General features: G+C 34.9%; 1 protein-coding gene and 1 pseudogene across 6 annotated transcripts in view; both read right to left on the minus strand.

Moving 5' to 3' along the window:
* TENM3 (teneurin transmembrane protein 3) overlaps positions 1 to 12,247 on the minus strand; it is a 2,406,934-nt gene that overhangs the window by 845,724 nt on the left and 1,548,963 nt on the right. The window lies entirely within an intron of this gene.
* Positions 10,226 to 10,345, minus strand: LOC142876737 (uncharacterized; annotated as a pseudogene).

The following is a 12,247-nucleotide window of genomic DNA, read 5'->3' on the forward strand; positions in this document are numbered from 1 at the left end:
TCTGAACGAGTTTGCCTTTGAGTGTGTGGTAGCCCAATGTTCTCCTGACTAATTTGGATTGCTTGAGGCCATGGAATCACTGAGTGGTTCCATTCATGAACAGCACATGATGCATGACAAAGCCGTAATGCTCTTAGGAGGAAGTTAGCTACAAAGAGCCGGGCTATACCAGAGGGGGTTTTGATAAAACTTCCATCCAGGCTACAAATTGTAGACATTGATTTGAAATAAATTGTGACTGATGATCAGTCGATGACGATTTCCATAATCATTATGCCGTCAGTAATTTATCAAGGTAATGATATTTGTGTCCCTGATGTCACATTCATCCTGTACTGCGGAACCGAAGAACATGCTGTGATTTTTAAAAGCCCTTATTAAGAACCGACTGGTTGTGTTATACTTCCAACTGTAAAGTCATCAGTGGGATGGCTACAAGTGAATAAAACATTGTAAAAATCATGCTAGGTTTGTCATAGAATTCTTTTGACAAAACCTTCTGTAGCACGAAGCCAGAGATCTTAGGCTTACAGCATTTTAATTAAATCTTCCTTATCAAGATCGTTCGGCCTAGTTTGCCAATGTGCTTTGGAAAGAGACAGGACAGCACGCTGGGCAAAGCGATCTGCTAAAGATCAGCCTCATAACCCTCCCAGACCAGTTTTTCCCGGTACACTCCCACTCCCTTTCACACTGCACTTATTTCTTAAAAACCGGGCCTTTTCCGCACGTGCATAGTCCACAGATGCATCCGTGGCTTGCATTTACTCCTGTTAGATTTCAAAATTGCTGAACAATATTCGCATCCTTATTCAGAAAAAAAAGCCAATGACATTAAACACTAAATGTCATAAGTATCTCTTCACCAAAAGTGAAAGTGAGCCGAGAAAGTCAACGAGAGGGATATAATTAACAAAATTAACAAACGTGTTTTGGGATTGCCATTATAAAATGAATTATGATTAGATTGCAAATGTTATAGGATCATTTATATTTTCATAGAACATGGTTTAAATACATACAACCCGATATAGTTTCAAGAATTTCATGAATAATTTTAGTTTGGCAACTTAAAAGTTCAACTAAAGTTAACACAAAAGCAAAGTGCATTGACTGGAATCAGAAAATAAGAGTATTTAGATATTTGTTTTTAAAACTCGATTTACTCAGTTTGTGGATACATATTCCTAGTAGGAGACCATGCATATAACTCATGTCTAGGAGATCGACAGTTAGAGATCAAATAATCAATACAATTACTTGATGTTGAGTACATAAACTTCAATCTTTCTAAATGCTAAAAAGTGTGTAGATAAAACTACAGATCTACAAAACTCCATTTGTTTCAGAAAAACTCCTGTCTTCACAAGTCTGAAATAATTACCATGGCTCTGTGATCTCAGATCTTAAGGAGTCTGCAAACTTCCCTGGCTTTATTACTTCATTATTTACTTAGTTTTTATTTACTGTGGCAAAATATACATAACATTTACAATTTTAGCACTTTTAAGTGTACAGTCCAGTGGCATGAAGTACACTCACAATGTTCTGCAACCATCCCCACTGTACCTGGTTTCCTTACTTTTAAGCTGTTACTTATCTTCAGTTTGGTGCCTATAAAATAGGGGTGATGATGATAATAGCAACTTCATACTGTGAGAATTAAATGAGGAGGTATGTGTTAAGCTTGCCTGGTACATATAAAGTGCTGAAATACATATGCCTACTCTTTTCTTTTGAGCTGTTTTCTTTTAATGTAGACACTACCTAACTCCTGTAAGAGCAAAAGTAATTATTGGAACACCACAACAGAATAACTTACAGTTATTTTTACAGAAAATGCTTTGCATTACAAGTGCTTCCACAAATATCTCATTAGAACCTCACTGTAAAATCTCATGCAACAAACAAGGAAGCCAGTTTATGTTTTTTGATTTTACAAATAAGAAAAGTGAACCTCTGAAAGCGTCTATCGTTTTCCCAAGTTTCTAACTCCTGCAATGAGTGCCAAGAGTCAGGAATTGAACCCGGTATCTACCACTCAGGAGGTGCCCAGTTATAAATTTGTGTCGAATAAATGAATGAAGTAAAAGAACTTCAGGTTTCTGACCCTAAGTTTTCTACTTCTACCACACAACACCGACCAATTTGTGTCCACGCGTCACCTGATTTATTCAAGTTCCGTTTTTATTCAGCACTCGCATTTGCCAAGACCTTCTCTTACAAGGTTTAAAAATCCTGAGGACTCACTGTGGGCTTTTGCTTTTTTCAATTCTTTGAAGTTAACTTTTCTCCTGGTTCGATCAGAAAAGATTGCCCTGGGTAATTAAAACCGGAGTTCTGAGTGGGACAATCTGCTCAACAGGCAGGCAAGTGGCCTTAGAGATCATTTAAAATCTACGGTCTGGGTTTTCTTCATGTATGTAGAAAGTGTCTGTCAAGGGACACACAGCTGTGTAGACTTAAAATGCTGCCAATAGACACTACATTGTATGTACTCTAGGTCTCTGGGCAAGGTTTAGAATTCAGAGGATGATGAAAAGGGTAGCAGCCCCACACTGCACTGATGTCTTTCTTCCTGAGTACAGCTTTAGTTAGGTATGTATTTCTTTTCCTTAATATGGACCTGTTATTCTTTTCGAAAATTATTATCTGTCTTTGAGTGACGTGTGTGTGCGCGCACGCGCGTCTGTGTGAGTGTGTCTGTGTATGCTTGATTCTATTCTTGTGGAAATACCAGGAAAAATGAGGAGTTACAGCTATCCTACAGAGTGGAAGGGAAACCTTTAAGAGGATCAGACTTGAAATGAAAAAAACCCTTTCTATTAATAATAAATTGTTTTATTCTACTTAGAGTGCTAAAATTCACCTTGGGCCATCCTAATGGAGCCACCTGTCCCATGAGGGAGCATGGTGTGTTTCCAGTCTGGAGAACTCGAACTTTTGGAGCACTGCAATCAACTGTGTTGTATGGGCTGAACTATGGGCGTGCTGGAAGGGGTGGAGCTCAAATGCTAACGTGAGTTGGACTGTGGAGAGTAGGTGCATTTGCCCTAAGGAGAGTTAGAAAGTCATGTTATGGTAGTTTGTAAAGGAAAGTACTCTCTGAGAGGAGAGTGGACCTCAAGGCACAAAGCCAGGAACCAAAGGTGCCCTTTTAGTGGGGTAGGGAGGAGGTATCATCTCTAAAAGAGGTATGTCTTTGCAGGGGAGAGTTCCAAGATCAACTCAGTGGGCCATGGATCACTTGTACCAGAAGGACTTGGGTTGACAATGCAGCCTGTCCTTTTCCTGGTAGTGGTTCTCATCCCGATTCATCCTGTCCGTCCTCTCCCGTAGCAGCCAACCATGGGAGACAAAACTGCTTCGCCTCCAGTGGCCAATGCAATTTGGAAACTAAATAATTTTGGATGTGTGAAATGGAGTGAAGGAGAAAAATGAAAATAAGAGGAACTATATTTAATACTTAAGAACTATTTCAAGAGAAAGGAAACTTGGGCTATGTCTTAAAAATGCTCAAGAGAACAAAGGATGCTTTCTTAGGGTAATGGAAAACATTTTCTAAGAAAAACATTTCAGCCACTATATTTTGGATATTTTGATTTTAAAATTTAAAAAGTAGAACATATAATGGCATATCACAAAGCAGCAGTAATTCACCAAATTTAAAAAACATGTAAGAAGAATATATGTATTCATGCAAATAATATTTTTATAATGGTAACATGGTTTGCCAGTTTGTAAGAATTATAGTTTAAATTTTTAAAAAACCTTCAATATAACAAGTATTACCGTACTGTAGAAATGTGGATTTTTGTTAAACTTTGAAAGTTTTGAGAAATATAAACTTCCTATGTAGCTTTTCCAAACAAATGCCATTTAAAAATATTGTAAATGTCATCTGAAAGAAGTAAATACCAAAATTTATTTCTAGACACATTTGATACAAAAATGTATCAAATTTCTATTAACAGCATATAAGATGATTTATTCTGTGCTATTAAAATTTCATCTCTTGTTAATTAGACCATATTGAGTAACAAAGTACAGTTAAGGTTGTTAGAAACGTATTTGTAATCTTTACTAAAATGAGGAAAGAGTTACTGAGAAGCAAGAGAAAAATGAGAATTGGGACTAAGGAGAGTAGAAAGAAGTGAAAATAAAAATAAAGGTGAAAAGACATCAGTGGGGAAGAAAAAATGAACTAAATGAACTAATGAACTGAGAAACACGGGAAGAAGAAGGGGGAAGGAGAAAAAGGTGTGTGTGTGAGAGAGGGAGAGAGAGAAGAGAGAAGAAAAAGAAGGGAGAAAGGAGAATGAAATTTGAGAAGGCACTTTATTAATTAAAGGATGAGGGAGAAGGAGAGAGAGAGAGGAAGAGAAGGAGTGGGAGCCAGATGGGGAAGGGGAGGAGTAGAGGTGAGGGTGGAGAGGGGGAGAGTAGGAGGGGAGAGGGAGGGGGAAGGAAGGGAAGGAGAGGGATGCTTTCAGTCCTTCAGTCCAATGAATGTGCAGACAAGCCCCAAATAGGGGCTTGCTATGCCTTGCAAACCACCTTTCTCTTAAAGGAAAGTAATGTTAATTTAGGTTTTTCATTCAAGTCATGGCAGAACCAGAGATTATCCTTGTGTCTGTCAACAGATCATAATGGGTATTTCAGAATTTTCAAAGATAACTTAGAAAAATTCCAACAATGTCTGTGTAATGTCATACAAAAGGACCTGGGAAAACTCAACATACATCAACTTGAAGGATGACACCATATTCCATTAGCTTGCTTTTGCTTTGACTTTTTAAGTGGCTTTTAAAAACATTTTTGAATTTTTAAACACATTAAAGAAATACTATAATGCTTTTTAGTGTGTGAGTATGTAAAGTACATTTTTTTTCCTGTAGCATAATTGAAATCTAATTAATCATTTTCTCCAGAGATGTTTTTAAAGACAACTTATTGTGACAACAATAGGAAAACGACTTTGCTGCTCATCACTAAAAATGTTTCAGTTGGGCCAACAATATAATTTTAATGAAAGCTTATACACATTTTTATTAGTTATATTCACATAATTTACCAGGGAAATTAACAGTCCAACTGAGAGGCCTGTGAACTCTCAAATCTTTTTCAGACAGAAATTGTTTCTTCATCTTTTAAAACAAGAAACTGATTTATACAGCCATTTCAGTCGTATTAATTTCTTTTCAATTCACGAATTAGAGGAGTAGTGTTCCCCCTTTAGTTGTAAACTCAAATAGTAAGCACTTTTTCTTACGATTATTCTACTGCTGGTTTAGTTATCTGGAAGACCCCCTCACTGTAGCTGAAATGGGAACACTTGGTAGTGCTGTTTATGAGTGAACTCTAAATTCTAGCGCCAAGTGGTTATTTTCCGCTTACCCATCTGCAGCTCACAGAAACAAGGGGATGTGTGGGTTGTTCTATATGTTCAAGCCTGTTGACTAATAAAGGAATCTGCAGTTCTCCTATTCAGATTCAAGCTTCAACTCTCGCAACTCCTAACAGCAGCCTGTGCTCTATCAACACGCCCACAGCTACGAGGTTCAGGGCTCCTGTGTTGGTCAGGGTCTTCAAAACCATGTTTTACATTTGAAAATGAGCACTGGGGATTCTGAGCTGCTTCTAATTCATCAGGTCACTGTTTTCCATTGTAAACACATTCTTACGCCCTTCAACCTTTTTTTTTTTTTCTCCTTCAACGAATTTATTCTTCTAAATTTGGATAGTTCCAGTTTTTATTATATTATTTAGTTTGATCAGCAGGAATCTTGGTAATACATACATCTAAAAACTTTTGGTATGCATTTTGATGTTGGGGTTGATTGAATGATTGACATCTGTCATGGTAAAAGCACTCAGTGTTTCATTATTATACAGTGCTAGTGCAGGCAGATAGAACACTGTTTTGGGACAAATAATAACTGAGTTATATATTGAGCATCCACTGCCCTCCGTATTATACTGCAATGAAGCCATTCATGAAAATTTTAACATGTGGAAATTTCTAGAAAATCTCTTTCGTGTTGTGTCTCACCGATAGGATTTAAAGGACTTTGATTCTACTCCTAGCTTTACCACCAACAATCTTAGATCAAGCTGCTTTATGTCTCTGTTTCCTTATTTGTAGAATAAGGTGGCTGGATGACCTATAAATCTTCTAGCTTATGTATTCAAACTGCATGGTCCTTTGCACCTGGGTGTGGATTCAGGATTTCACAGGAGGTCACTGTAGACGTTGGCAGATTTTGTTCTTTCTTAACTCACTTCAATTTTAAGATGAGATTCTCAACTCCATGACTTCTAAAAATAGGAATGTATTGATTCATCTGTTGGCGATAGAAGAAATAGACTGCACAATATAAAAGCTGTCGTATATTCCGTAAAGTTTTGTGCACCCAATTAACACGATGCTTTAAAAACAACCAGAATAATGCTCTACTTTTTAAGTCCAGGTCCAAATATTTACAAAGACTGACATTGTGAATTTCGGTCCTTTCAGTCTTGAAAAGATTTTCCAATTACACATATACTGGAATGAAACTTTCTGACTGAAAAATTATACTTTAATGTAGGATTTCTTTCAAATTTATTTATGAATAATCTTTGAAAGAAACCCTATTTTGGGCTCTAATTTATAAGCTTGGAAAGTTAATAGCCTTAGTTAATATGTACATATGTGTATGCACACACATACTTACTATAGTGTATATATCAGTGAATCTGTCAAAAATACATATAATATATATAATATCTCTTATATAAAGATATAATTGGTATATCTATGAATATATACCTATTTATATATAGATATTTCTGCATAATATATGTTATAATCAATCAATATGTTATATATGTTACAATCTATATGATATATATGTTTCCCCCCCAAGAAAGGAGTAAAAGATGAGAAGAGAATGCAATGACTTTGATTACTAAATGGATTTAGTTTTTTCTGAAAAACTATGGGTCATATAAAGCCCATGAATAGGGTAGGATTGAGGACAGATCGAAAAAAAATTGCAATTGATACCTCCTCAAATTAAACAGTCACCCCTCACCTTTAATATGGTTATGACACCACGCCTATTTTTACTTAAAAGAAGATAGTGAGCCTCAAGAGCAAAGCAGATTTACTCTTTTATTTTCTAAATTTAACCAGTGAAAATTACTTTAATGCTAAAGGTTTAGGTATGTAAAGCTGTGAAATTACTAATTCACTTGTATTCCCTGTTATAATGTTTTCCATATGGAGAGGATTTTCATATCTAAAATACACCCATATGGAAATTGTGGAGCCATGAATTTCCTCCTGATGTAGCAAGTAAGCTTCCAGCTGCTGGTGTTCTGAAAGCAGTGCTGTCTCACCGCAGGACAGCAAGGACACTGTGAGCCCCACTGTTGTCATACTTTGGGATGCAGGGCCTGGGGGACCAGGAGGGCATCTCCTATTTTGGCTTCAGTGAGCAAAATTTATTTTTGGTTTTGGTTGTCATTTTGGTTAATGTAGTGATTACGTCTTTAAAGGATTAATTTCATAGCCCACAATTTATCAGTTCTATATTTAGATGTATTTGTACACTAAAACATTATTTCTTAAAGTGTGGTCTGTACATTGTTAGCATCAGAAAAACCTGTGGTGGTTGGGTGTAATATAGATTCCCAGGCTTCGAACCTGGATTTAGGGCAGTGATCCTGTGTGGGGTTTCTCTTCATGACATCCCCAGCCTGTAGTGCAGAGTCTAACACACAGTGGTCAATCAATAAATATTTGTTCAGAGAATTAACTAGTGAACACTAAGGAATGAACACCATTACTTTATAATGCAGAGAAAACTGAATCGAGTAAATGCAGACCCAGGCAGAGTTGTCCTGTTATTATTCATAACCTTCAAAAAATTGAAACAAGGAATTCAAAGGAAACTCTTAGTCTTTAAGTCAACAGGAAAATTAGAATTATATTACAACAATCTGCCTTAGAGACAGCCTACAAAACATAAAATATTCTATTAAACAATCAAACTCTTTATAAAAGTTTTTTTCTTCATCATTCCTGTAGAGAAGCTGGAATCCTTAGAAATATTATATAATTTTCACTTCTAAGGATTCCAGCTTCTCTGTATGATGGAGAAAAAAACTTTTAGAAAGAGCTTGATTGTTTAATATAATTTTCAAAGCTAGATTAAAAAAGGTAAGATAGCATTTCAAAATATTTTCATATATGTTTATTTTTTATTATTTATAGACAAACTCCAAATGACTCATGAATTTTGGATAATAAATAGTTCTAACATTTTAAAGTTTTAACATCTAAAGTTAGAAAACTATATAGTCAGGGAAACAGTAAGAATGACAGGAAAGAGAACTTGAAATATAGTAGAAAAATCACATAGGAAAATAAATGACTTTAAATGCGTACAAATGAACAGCACCATGAAGAATGCAAGCATGCATCTGAGAGAGTTCACAAGGATTTTTCAAAAATAACAGAAAACTTTGGTATAAATAGGAATGACCAGAAAAATGAAGAAACGTATGAGATGGCAACAGAACAGATCAAGAGACTCAAGCCACTAAATAATCCTTCCTTGAGAGAAGCACATATGTCCTCTTCCAGTTTGAATAGGGATCAGGAACACAGAATGCAATCTGTAGTAATAATTTATATATCTTTGCAGTAAACTCAATAAATGGTTTATCTTTAGTGTGAGGCCAACTCACACTAAATTTCTTGCTGATACAACTCCTGTTTTTAGATATACAGTATTAATAAATGCATGAATCCAGCAAGTCTTACCAATCATTCAGTCCTGAGACCAAAGCAGGTACAGGTTCTGTAACTGGAACTCTACACTTGCCCTTGAACTTGATAGAGAGGAATGGCCAGGTAGTGTGTCAGAAAGGGAGGTTGCTCAAACACTTAATTGCATGTTAAAACATTGTATATGTATGTATATATGTGTGTGAGATTTATGATATATATTTTCTTCCCCATCCACTAACCTTTAGCTGAAAAATACAAAGACTTATCTAGCAGATTTTGCATTCCAGAATTTAAAACAAGCACTATAGAAATGAATAAATGTGAAAAATTGAGACGTGTGTCCTATAGATTTCTGAGCATAAAGCAAAATTTGTACAAAATTATTTCACTCTTATCACTTACCATTCCATAATTCAAATTTGTTTGAATTTTATTACCATATAGCTTCAATACCTGAATATAAATACTCATGTTGTCTAATAAAATATTTTTTTTTAATTTTTTCTTACTGAAACATAGTCCCAAGTTTTGAAAAGAATAGGATAATTTTTTTAAAAAGTAACTCCCAGAACAAAGTCAATGTAGGAGGATATTTAATTGAATTAGTCTTTAATCATACAAATTTATAAATGATGTAGAAGACTTATTGATCCCCAATACTTAAATATCACATTGCATGAATAACAAATTATATAAAATATGCAAAATAATAGTACATTAGCTTGAATAACACTAATAAATTGCAAAGCTTAGCATGAAATTGAAAATCACTAATGGAACACTATGCAGTTTGTTCATGCAACAAGCAAAGACTCATTCATAATGTAAGAGTACAACTGTTAGCAGCAGGCTCAGAGAGGACAGTTTAAATGTGTTTTTATGGACAGGCTGGATTGATCTGGGAAGTGGTTCCTGAGGAGATTCCACTTACCCGAAGAGCATCTTGGGAGATTGTTATGACTTTCCACTTGTATCTGAAACTTGTATTATTTAGATAAACTGTATTTTTTATAGCAAATTTTATGAGTTGAAAAAGATCAAATTAACTTGAGGAACTTATATGAAATCACTAGTAAAAAAGGTCATTTGATATGGGATTTTCTTCTATGGTATTTTTCCATTAGGTATTTGCTATGATTAGAATATGTCTCCCATAGTTCACGTGTTGGAAACGTAATCCCCAATGTAGCAGCGTTGAGGGAAACTTTAACAGGTGATTAGGTCATGAGGACTCTGTCCTCACAAATAGATTAATGCTGTTACCTTGGGAGTGGGTAGTTACTGCGGGGTTCCTGGTAAAAGGATGAGTTCAACCCCCTTCCCCTTGCCCTTCCACCTTCCTCCATGACATAGCAAGAAGACCCTCACCACATGATCTGGCCCCTTGATCTCAGACTCCCCAGCCTCCATAAGCCAAATACTTTTCTTTATAAATTATCTAATCTCAGGTATTCTGTTATAGCAGCAGAAAATGGAATAAGACACTATTCAACTTCTATGTTCTATAAATTTAAACTGATAAGAACAGATATACACTTGATCTTAGCTGAAAGGCCAAGAATTGATGCTCTGTAAATCGAAAAAAAAATTCTCCTTCACTCTGCAGACAGTACCTATTATGATGAAAGCTAAAAATATGCTGAAAAATTAAGACTGAACTTTTTAGTGTATTAGAACATCACACGATTCAAGACTCAATATCATTCAGAAGTTAGTGTATATCAGGGGCTACCTTGGACCCCATTCAAGGAAAATGAGTTACTGAACATATTGGAAGGAACTTGTCAGGACTATGTTTCAACCATAAGTGGGTCCCCAGGCATGGAGATTGATGATAACATTATTAAGTAAAGCTCTAGTGTTTTCTACTTTCATTTTTACCTTAATATCACCTCTAAATTTAATTGGTATTTCAAAAGAATATAGCTTGAATTTGAACATTTTGTATCTAAAGGTGAGTGTAAGGATGAGTTTGAAGGTGATATGAAGTTGTCAAAAGTCATAAAGCTGTTACTAATTTCAAGATAAAAATAAATTGTGTTACTGAAGGAAAAGCTTAGCTAATACAACAGGGAATATAATAACGAGTTCACCTAATATAGTCCCTAAAAGTGAAGGGAAGATTTTAGTCAAAGGAACTTAGAGAAGATGGAAGCTGTTTGTAACAGAACACTCCAGGGATGTAGAGTAAGTAAAAATAGAGTTTTGTCCTTCACTCATTTCTATCCTCAATGGTTCATTTATGAGCTTCCTCCTGAATTATGATCCCGCCGCTCACTTAGGAAGTGGGAGAGATGCAAGTGTATATCATGCCTCTCCATCATATTGTCTATGATACATTATTGATCCATAACATCAATACAAACAATTTCAATGGTAACATTTCCCTCAAAAAAGATAATTTGAAGCATACTTAATACCATGATAAGCAACTACCCTAGAGATGTCTGGATTTGGTCTACCATAAACAATTGTGATTATGCTCAGGTGACCTCTTAACATCTTAAGTTAATTGACCCAGTCAGAGAACACCTGCTTCATGTATATGACTTGCAACCACTGAACACTGAACTAGTAAATGGATTAGCCAAAAGGGAGTTACAGAGAAATATTTATAATGTGGTACAAATATTAAGTTTTAAGGGATTGCTAAAAAAAAATCCTATATGAGAATTCGTTAGTTATGTACTTAAGTCATGCTGATCCAAAGCTTTGTTATAAGAATAAAATAAGAAAATGAATTAAATAGGCTTATACAGAATTAGATGTTTAAAATAAGATAGAGGCTTAGAGTAAAATAGAGATCAATGAAATAAAAATATAATATGACCTCTGGTAAAACAGTATAAGTGGATGGTTTCTCCCTTGATTTTCATGGATAATAAAACAAATTAATTCTCATTGTCTTTCTTTTTAGAAAGATCACAGATGATCCTACAAAGCTTCTTAGCTATTATTGGATTATTTTGATAATTTTTCACTATTATATTTGACTAGCCTTTTTACTTGTTTAGTAACATTTTTTTATAAATGTTACCAGCAGAACATATTCTTTTAATATTGCATGTAATCAACAGTCTTCAATTCAGAAAACAAATCTATAGATAGAGATATAGTAAAGTATGGGTATATGAAAGATGATGAAGAAAATCCCCATATATCACCAAATTTGTATTTAATGCATTGAAAGTCAAGGCTACTTTTATCTATAAAAATCCTCTTTGCGTTCATTTGGATCCTTAGGTTTTAACAGTAGACTCGGGTAACCTGCTGCTAACATTTAAGAGGCCTTATTTTTGTAGATGTCAGTTTTTGGATTCTTCCCATGGTAAGTGGCACATAAACTTAATTGATCATTGATATAATATTTTGGCTCTCTAAATAAGAAAGTCCCCAAATCAGCCTTATGCTACAATTTCTTTGTATATAAAAGAAATAGAGGAAATGTCAGGAATATATTATTGTTTT

This window comes from Microcebus murinus, chromosome 15, assembly GCF_040939455.1.
Source record: "Microcebus murinus isolate Inina chromosome 15, M.murinus_Inina_mat1.0, whole genome shotgun sequence".
Taxonomy (NCBI): domain Eukaryota; kingdom Metazoa; phylum Chordata; class Mammalia; order Primates; family Cheirogaleidae; genus Microcebus; species Microcebus murinus.